The 10,378-nt window shown below is 43.3% G+C and overlaps 1 pseudogene; it reads right to left on the bottom strand.

Annotated features, from left to right (window-relative positions):
• Positions 1 to 8,716: 8,716 nt before the first annotated feature.
• Positions 8,717 to 8,835, bottom strand: LOC112472977 (annotated as a pseudogene).
• Between the last annotated feature and the right edge of the window lie 1,543 nt (positions 8,836 to 10,378).

Raw genomic sequence — 10,378 nt, 5'->3', positions numbered from 1 at the left:
GTTTTTACAAAAAAGGTAAGATAGTCTGGGTCCTCTGAGAAGCAGATGCCAAGCAAGAGTTAAGTGGGGAAGGGAAATGCCTGAGTAAAAGAAAACGGGGAGCCAGGTAAAGCTGGGAGAGCTGTCCGATTGCAAAACAAGTTGACTCCTGGTAAAGGAGAGAAGGAGAGAAGGTTGGGCCGAACATCTAAGGAAGTTTCAGCAAAGGTATCTGAGAATCCCTGAACCAAAGCTGATCCAGTGAGGAGTCCGTGTCTTTGAGGAAGGAATCTGTGTTAGTATCCCTGTCACAGGCAATCACTGATGGAGCCTCCCACCCATGGGGATGGATTGGCTGCTGAGGGCCCTCGGGTAACAACGCTCCCTGTTGGAGGAAGTGTTCACAGCATGTTCTTACTGCTGCCCAGAGGGTGGCATGGAAGCTGAGCAAGTCCATCCACAGAACCCACCCTGATACCAATACCTGTTTCCTGGGGTGATTGAGGGTTAAAGGAGATAATACAAGTAAAGCGCTTAAAACAAAATAATACCTGCCATAGAGGAAGTATGCGGCAAATGTTAGGAGTATTTCGGAGGCTGAAAAACCAGGAGGCCCCTTCTGGCCCTGGAGGCTCTCTCCACTTTCTGCGGGAGACCGTGCCCAGAGTCCTGGAAACAAATAGTTACAGGACCATGTGCTGCCGGCGTAGAGGGTGTGCTCTGTGTCCGCATCAGTAGGGAGACTTATCATCACGTGGACTCCAGGCCTCACCCTGGAAGTTCTGATTCAGTCGATGGGAGTTGGGGCCTGGACATACACAGATTTAACATGAGGCCTGGGGCTCTGCGACCCAGCCAGGTTTGGAACCGTAGCTGTAGGTTTCAGAGGAAGGAATGATTAGCTAGTTAGAGGGTGGGGAAGGAAAGGAAGAAAGACTTTAAAAAAGAGATGGAGCCTGAACAGGGTCTTGAAGGATGAATAGGAGTTGGAAGTAAAGAAGTAAAGGACGATTCAGGTGGAAGAAATAGTGTATATGAAAGCAGAGTGGCTTCAAGGAGTTCGGGGAAGCCACTGGGATCTCGGAGTGGTCAGGGTCAAGGATTTTTTTTTTTTAACTTTATTGAACATTTACTAGTGGCCAGGCTCAGTGCTTAGTGTTTACCGTGCATTACATCACTGAGTCTTAACAACAGCCTTATGAGATCAGTATTATTATTACTTCCATTTTGCAGAGGAGGCTACTGAGGCTCAGAAAGGCTGAGTGACTTCCCCTAAGTCACCCAGTTATTTTAGGATGAGGTCAAAGTTGGAATCCATTTGTGTCCAAAGCTGTTGACATTCTTGGGAGAAGAGGCTGAAGAAGTAGGTAGGGATCTGTCAGGGACATAGGTGCATGGAGAGTGCATCTAGAAACACAGGCTTGGTGTCGTCAGAAGTAGGTTTGTACCTGCCACTACTGGCTGCATGGTTTCGGGCAAGTTAGTTAGCCTCTGCATGCTTCGTTTTCTTCATCTAAAAATGAGGTGATAATGCTCACCTTATGGTAGATCATGAGGTTAAATGAGTTCTGCACCTAATATGATACATGATACATAGTAAGCACACAACAATTGGAAACTATTACTCATGCAAGCATGTTGGGACTTCAGCTTGCAGAGAATGGGGAACCTAGAGGGTTTTATGCTGGAAGAGCGCAAATACCCCTAAGTTAAAGAAATGCCACTCAAACGGTGAGCTTTCAGGCGCTAACCAGTCTTCCAGGAGGCTTTTGGGGCAGACATGAATCACGAAGGCAGCCCGCTTTGTGTACATTCTGGAAGTCTCCCCATGTGGGCAGTCACCCACGTCCAGTCCATCAGAGAACAACTTAAGTTACTTTGGAAAATCTCGGGAGGGTCTCTTCCTGGCCGGGCTGTAGGAGAAAGCCATCTCCCAGTGCCCAGTGCTGTAATGCTAGAGCCACAACTTTATAAAGACGTGGTTCTCTAACTATTAGGATAAACAGCAAAATGTGAAGGGTACTTATTCCTTGCGTGCTGGAATCACTGGGGATTCTTTCTCACTCCCTTGTGATTTTGCATGTTTTCCACCTGGAGTATGAGCTGATTTCTGTCTTTTGAAAAATGAAAAATAAACATTAAAAGGAAAAAAAAAAGATAGTCTCCTCCCCCTCAGGAGGCTGACTAACAATTCCCATAGCTACCCAGTGAGAAGGGCTGTGCCTCACTCCCAACTTCCTCTGTGGGAGCAGGCTCTTCAAAACCACCTGGGGCTGGCGACTCCTTCGTCCTTATCTACAAGCCCACGATGATGTGTGTGTTAGGGCAACAATTCTCCAGCTTCTTAGTCTCAGGACCACTTTCCATTTTTAAAAGTTATTAAGGGTTTTGGTGGGTTATAGCTATTGCTAATGTTTGTATTAGAAACTAAACCTGAGATATTTTGGTAATATTCATTTATTAATTCATTCAAAGCAGTGGTTTTCAACAAGAGATGATTTGGCTTCCCAGGGGACACTTGGCAATGCCTGGGACATTTTTGTTAGTCACAACTGGGAGTTGGCGTCTAGTGGGCAGAGGCCAGCAATGCTGCCAACATCCTACGCGGCCCAGGACACAACAGAGAATTACCTGGCCCAGAATGTCAATAGTGCCAAGGTTGAGAAACCCTGATTTGAAGTAAGGATAATAAACTCCTTACATGCTGACATAAAAATGTATTTTTATAAAAAAAAACAACATTTTCCTAATTAAAAAAATTTGAGAAAAATGACATCGCTGTAGATTTTCGCAGACTCTTCGACGTCTGGTTTAATAGAAGACGGGTGGAGTCTTGTATCCACTATGGCATTCGACCTGTTACAATATCACGTGTTGTGTAGCTTCTGAAAAACTCCAGAGCATGCGTTTCTTCAGAGAGTGAGAGTAAAAACGACAAATAACATCTCCATGTAATTACGAAAGTAGTTTTGATCTTGTAGACCCCCTCAAAGGGTCTCTGGCACCCTCAGGAGTCCATAGACCGACCACCTTTTGAGAACCGCTGCTGTAGAAAGACACTCCCAAACTATTTCCAGAAGCAGCCATTGTGTTTCATGTGTGAAGGCATCTGGCTCAGAGGTCCCAGTGGGAGGGCAGTGGGGGAAGATATTGGTGAAAAGCCAAGTGTGTGTCTGCGCCCCAAACCCGGTCCCCCTCCTCCTCACTGCAGAGCTTCTGTCAGCTGCTAGACAGACGGGGCGATTTCTAATGCCAGATCTCACGTTTCACCACGGGGAAGAAAACAACAGGCCAGACAGTGGGAAAGAAAGGAGAGAGGAGAAAGAGTGGGGGAGGTAGGCCTCCTTGGCTGTCCTGAGAGGGAGGAAGGGGTGATCTCAGCTGCTTTGGGGTCCCAGCTGGTGTGGGCGTGTGCAGAGGGCCCACCCACGCCTCGGCCTTGCCTGTGAGCCCAGCCCTGGGAGCAGCAACCGAAGAGGCCCGCCTTGTCTCTGAGTCACCCACCTGAGTTTCACAGGATGTGATAGGCTAATTTTTAGCTGGGACAGAGGGAGCCCCAGCCTTGGAGGCCCAGGATGGGTGAGCCACGCTGAGGCAGGTGTCTCTTCCCTTCTCACAGAAGGAGCCATGAATCCAGGTCAGGAAGCCTGCCACGCAGGAGGCCTGGCTCCCTGAGTCCCCTTCTGGGCTGTACCCTTCACGGTCCCCACGCCCCTGAGGGGGCAGAGGGTTCCAGCTGCCACTCTATGGGGGCTGAGGAAACAAGAGCATGAAGGGCATTTATGGAGCACTTGCTGTGTGCAGCGGGCCCCAAACTAATTCCTTCCAGCGCAAGTGGCATTTAGCCACCGTGGGAAATGTTATTATTCCCCCTTTTATGTATGAGGACAAGGCCTGAGGAGGAAATAACTTATGCACAGTCCAAGCCAAGGAGACTGAAGCCAGCATTGAACCTAGGTTTATCTGGAGCTGTGCACAGTCCAAACTCATTACCTCGCCCCTAAAAGCTGTTGTGCTAAGAGTCAGGCATTTATTAATATACCAGACTATTGAGCGCCACTCTGAGCCCTGTGCTAGACACCCAGATATGGATGAATAAATCATGCTCCCTGCCCTCCTCCCAGCTCTGGGTCTACTTAGTGGGGTGGTGCGGGGTGGGGGAGTGTAGGGTCAAGCAAGCAAATGGGTGATGGCAATTGATTGTGCCAAATGCTGTGATGGGGTGAGCAGGGTGTGAGGGAGCCAGAGGGGGCCCCTGACTCAGACTGGGGAGACAGTAGGAGAGGAGGGCTTCCTGGAGGAGGTGATGCATAAGCTGGAGACAAGTCAAGGTGCCCTGAGCAAGAAGGAGGAGGAGCATCCCTGTTGGAGACATAGCATCTTAGGGGCGCACACCTGGTGACCTTTCTCCCCTTTCGACTACTTCCTAGCCCAGGAGGAGTTCCAGGATTTCTAGCAGAAGCCCCATCCCCCATTTACATTCTGTTCCTGGGGTGAGAAGCAGGTGGAGTTCTCGTTGAAAGAAATACAGCCGCTAGGGCCAGTGATGGGGAATGGGAACTCAGAGTGACCTGGGGACTCAGGGCACAGGCGATCAATCACTTCTAAATGGATATTTGCACATTGAGCGCTGTTTTTTTCAGGGTGGGCACTAACCTAGGTGCTGGACATAAAGTATCTCATTGGAATTTTATAATCCTGTGAGATTCGGGATACATTTGTTTTACGTGAGAATCCTTTCACTGAAGACCTTACATGATTCCAAACTCACATGGTACAAGACCCATCCTGACAAAAGCTTCTCGTGTTTGTTTCCCAGCCAACGCAGTACAACTATGTGGCTGTGGCATAAAGAGGTTACAATTCACTTGTTCGACCTGCTGCAAATTATGTAGGTTTTGATTAGTTTTTCATTTAGAGAGAAGGAGTGTATACTCTTTCATATTTTGTGTGATGTGTTATCAGTATGTCTTTCTATCTTATAACTTCCTGCTGGGTACTATCGCTCGTTTTGCAGATGAGGAAGCTGTGGCTTTAAGAGAAGGAGCCAGCCTGGGGTAAATAGTGGAGCTGGAATTGGCGCTCGGGCAGTATGACAGCAGAGCCCAACCTCCGCATCTTCACCCTGCTTCTCTTGTGCCAGAAAAGTCCCTGAGTCTGGGAAGGCTCCCTGCTTTCAGCCTGTCTGAGCCTAACCCTTGGATAGCTCTTTCAACCCTTTCTTTTCTCCAGGAGTGCAGCGTAGTGTCCGGAGTGTATGTTTAAGGTTTTCCCAAGTGACTCAGAGGCTGAGCCCCAAAAGGAAGTCAGCTCCAGCATGCCCGGGCAAGCCCCCTGTCTCTGTTCCCCATTTTCCTCAGACAAAGCGATGAGTGTGGGGCCACTAAGCGAGAGAGGGGCTGCAAAGGGGTGCCAGTTGTGGGGTAGAATAAAAAGGTCTTAAAACTGATCAACAAGAGGGAAGTGATTTCTTGGTGCTTCAAAAGAACTTCTCTCTATTCCAAAAATAATGAAGAAAATTTAGGAACTCCTGATAAGCCCAAAGAAGAAAGTGGAAAAATCCACAACCCCACGACACGTGCATAAACTCTTGTTAGTTTTTTGGGGTGTGGCTCCTTCCTGTCTTTTGGCTGTGTACCTATCTATATACATATTTATATTTATAATAATCAATGTATTCGTAATAACATTTTATTATTGACAAAATAAGATATGTTCGCTGTAGAGCATTTGAAGAGTAGAAATAAACAAAAGAAAGTAAAAAATTATCATCTAAGCTAGTGTGGCTGTAGGTTTTTCTCATTTTTCTTGTGACTTGTGTCATAAAGAATATATTAATAAAAATCATCTTGTTCCATGTAGGCTGTAGCTGGCTTACTGAAATAGTTTCTCCAAACAAACAATTTAAATTCAAGATGAAACAAAGTCTGGGTTTTAACCTCTTTTAGGTCACAGACCCTCTGAGAATCTGGTAGGAGCTATGCACACACAAGTGCATATAAATGTTTTCCTAAAATGTCAGGGGGTCCACAGACCCTCTGAAGCTCCTCCATAGGAGTCTAGGACCCAGTTTAAAAATTCCCCAGTTCTTCCTGAATTGTCAGGTGAAGAAAGCTGCCGATTCTCCCAGGGCTGAGAGGAAAGTCACAGCCAAGGCCTCTGCTGCCCTTACCGCCATCTCTTCCACCTGAATATTTTTCTGGGGGCTTTTCAGTGTAATTGGCAGGTTAGGAGGTTATTTCTACCAGGTTAATATTTCATTTCTAGAGAAAAAAAAAAAACCTTCGTAGTTCTTATTCTGTTTTAACTATTTAAGATTTTAAAATTTTTACGTTAATTTCAAACTTACAGAAAAATAGCATGAAGAGTACAAGGAACACTTATACACTGTTTTGCTAATTACAAAAAAAAAATGCTGGTTGTAACACGACAAACGATGTCAAAGTGTGCAAAGAAAAAATTAACAGGCTTCCATTACCCCTCCCAACACACGAATGTCAGCCTTCTCAGGCTCTGAGAACATACATACAGGCACATGTATTTACATGAATACGGTCCTTCTGCCTTAAAAAAAAAAAAAAAAAAGCCCCCATTTTTATATGTACAGAATAGTCTCTATGTCTGAGATTTATATTTTCTGTTAATTAAAGGCCTAAATGTAGTTATCCAAGGCTGGCCTAATGACTTCCAACCACCACAGGGAAAATGTTCAGAGAAACCCGAGGGAAAATGAAAACATAAGCAGACTGTCAGGGAATTATTGGACAACCTCCAAGGAGCATGCGTGGGGACCTCGTAGCCGCTCAGAGCGCAGCCGTCACAATTCGCTTCTTTCACTTAACGTTCTTTCTGACACCTGTCTAGGGTGACGCATGTCAACTTCATTCTTGTTAGTAACTTCATACTATTTCACTGTATTGCTGGGTGGTACTGTCTTCAGTCCTTGCCTTGTGGGGAGACATTCAGGTTGTTTCTGATTGGTTGCAGTGGTTGTTGCAGATAAGGTTGCAATTGTCATCTTGATATGTCCAGGCACTGGGCTGTGACTAGACCAGAGAATACCTTTGTGCAAATTAGCAAAAGGTGTCCCTCCAGGAAGACGTGGACCTGGAGGCACTTGGCTGGGCAAGTGAAGTGTATGTAGGCTGGATTCCAGCCCTATACGCTCCTCAGCCGGGTGTCCTTGTGCAGTGAACAACCTGCACGTTTGTATATGGTGGTCTCGCCTTACATACTCTATTCTTTTTTCCCCTATAAGATGGATCCCTAGAAGTTAGACTGCTAGAATAGAGGGTATGTGTGCATTTTTAATTATAAAAGATTCTGCAAGATTCGTGTTTATAAAATTGGTATCATATTATGCTTGCTATCTTGAAGGTGGTTTTTCAGTATCATGTATTTTAGTCATGACATATTTTGACAATCTTTCCTGTCACTACTAATTCTACGTTTGTACCTTAATTTTTTTAAAAACAGCTTTTGAGGTATAATTCATATACAATATACTGTACCTATTTCAAACGCACAATTTCACAAGTTTTGACATATGAATACACCATGAAACCATCACCAAAAATCAAGACAATGAACATATCCATCCCCGCCAAAAGCCCCTTTAAAATCCTCCCCTCCTACTCTTTCCTGCCCACCCCTCATCTGCAGGCAACCACTAATCTGCTTCCTGTCACTGTAGGTTAGATTAGTTTATATTTCCTAGAATTCTAAAAAAAAAAAAACAAAAAACAAAAAAAATGGAATCATACGGTTTGTAGTCTCTCTTGTCTAGTTTTCAATCAACAAAATTATTTTGAGATTCATGCTGTTACATGTATCAAGAGCTCATTCATTTGTATTACTAAGTAGTATTCCATTATATGGATAACTTGGTTATCCACAATTTGTTTATCCGTTTACCTGTTAATGGACATTTAGGTAGTTTCTAGTCTGAGGCTACTACAAATAAGGCTGTTAACGAATATTCATGTACAAGTCTTTGTATGGATATAGGCTTTTATTTCCTCTTAGGTAAAAACCTAGGAGTAGAATGGCTGGATCATATGGCTGATAACGTGCACCATTTTCCAGAGTGGTTGTACTATTTTCAATTCCCACCAAGGTGTATGAGAAATCCAGTTGTTTCACGTGGGTATTCACCAACACCTGATATACCCGGTCTTTTTAATTTTCACAATTTTATGCTGAACATCTTTTCTTGGGCTTACTTTCTATCTGTGCATCTTATTTGATGATGTGTTTATTCAAATCTTTTGCCCATTTTTAAGTTGGGATGGCTGCTTCCTTATTATTGAGTTTTGAGAATTCTTTATATAGTCTGGATAAAATTCTCTTTTCAGAGATAAAATCTGAAAACATTTTGTTGCTTGTATTTTACATTTTTACATTTTATTATTTTTTACCTTTGTTTTTATCTATGTTCATTATATTTTTATTATTTTAATATTTTTAACAATTTTATTTATTTTTTTGTTCTTTGCATTTTATTTCATTTCGTAATTTGTCTTTTAATTCACTTAATGGCATCTTCTGAAGAGCAGAAATTTTTAATGAAATCCAAAAGATCAATTTTTCCTTTATGGATTGTGTTTTTGGTATCTAAGAAATCTTTCACTAACCCAAGGTCACAAATGTTTTTTCCTATATTTTCTTTCCTTCTTTCTTTCCTTCTTCCTTCCTTCCTTCCTTCCTTTCTTTCTTTTCTTTCTTCTTTTTTTTTTAACGCCTATGGCACTCGGTCTTCCTAAGTGGTCTCTCATCCAAGTACTAACCAGGCCCGACCCTGCTTAGCTTCCGAGATCAGACGGGATTGGGCGTGTTTAAGGTGGCATGGCCATAGACTTAAGAAGTTTTATAGTTTTAAGTTTTATATTTAGGTCTATGTGATCCAATTTGAGTTCATTTTTGTATATATGTTGTGAAGTATGTATGTATGTTGTAAAAATTCTCTCCTTGGCTGGTTTCAAACTACCATGCTGACGTCACTAAATCTAGAGTTGGGAAGAGATGCATACGCTGGCTCTGGTACAAGCTGGGTAGAGCACACCACTGGATCAGATCAATCAGTCTGTCTTATTGATAAGCATGATTGTCGATCACATTCACTGCAGGGTCGTCTACTGAATAGCACTGTGGGTCTGCGTAGGCACCGGGGCAAGGCTGCCTCTTCCTCAGCCCCTGCATATCTCCTGACCCCCAGCCCAAGAGACTTAAGGACTGAAGATTCTGTTGTCTATTGGCCACTCCCAACTCCAACTCCCCCTTCAATAACCTTTTCTTAACTGGTCAGAGTTTAGATAGATGATAAATGGTAGATAGATAGACAGACAGACAGATGACAGACAGATAGATAGACAAGACATATGGTTTTATACAGATATAGACATAGAATATATAATACTTTTATTTTTAAATAGTACGAAAAGTTACAAAAATAATTTAGAGAGTTCCTGTCTACCCATCACCCAGCTTCCCTCGCTATATGTCTTATCCAACCATAGTACATTGTTAAATATTGGTACAACATTATCAACTCAAAAATATACCCTCTCTGGATTTTACAGTTTTAATATTACATGCACTCATGTATGTGTGTTCATCTGTGTGTATGTGTGTGTGTGTGTGTGTGTGTGTGTGTGTGTGTGTGTAGGCTAATGAAATTTCATCACATATATAGATGAATAAGTATCATCTTTGTATAAGTATCATCATAATCAAGATACAGAACTCTTCCATTACCACAAAGAAACTTTCAGAGCTTTTTCTAACAAAAATGCCCAGTACTTTTTTTTCTAGTGGAAAGAACATGGGTTTTGGAGTCAGATCCATTATTTCGAATTCTAGTCTCCCCACTGTATGACCCTGGGTACAGAGTTTAACCTCTCTGAGCCTTTCTTTATTTCCCAGATGCAGGGCTGACATGAGGACTGAATTAGAAAATAGTGCTTGTAAAGTGTCAGGGATATGGGAGATGTTCAACACGGTAGTTCCCTTCCCTGGCTCAAAGGGTGTGGACCTTTATTCATGCTAAAGAGTCAGGGGCATTAATGAATTCTCCCTTCAAGACCCTGGCTTAATAATACTAACAACAACAACAACAACAATGACAACAACAACAAAGGACTTGACCTCGTGTGGGCTGACATAATATTTGGGGTTTCATCTCTTGGTAAGCAAACTCCAAAATCCAAGACATGTGGCCATTTGTCATTTTGCTGAAACTAAGATTTGAATCACACACACAGGGAGGCTGGAGTTTAGGAAAGAGAGGTGTATTCAGCTAATAATTCTAGTGAACCACCTAGGATCCACAGCTCCACGCTGGCTTTGTTATTAATTTGCTACTTGTGCTGGCTAAGTAAATGAAAAGAGAGTGAAGAGTCTG

Source organism: Pteropus alecto, unplaced genomic scaffold (assembly GCF_000325575.1).
Source record: "Pteropus alecto unplaced genomic scaffold, ASM32557v1 scaffold39, whole genome shotgun sequence".
NCBI lineage: Eukaryota > Metazoa > Chordata > Mammalia > Chiroptera > Pteropodidae > Pteropus > Pteropus alecto.
The sequence above is the reverse complement of the archived record's forward strand: the minus strand, read 5'-3'. Positions and strand labels throughout refer to the sequence as shown.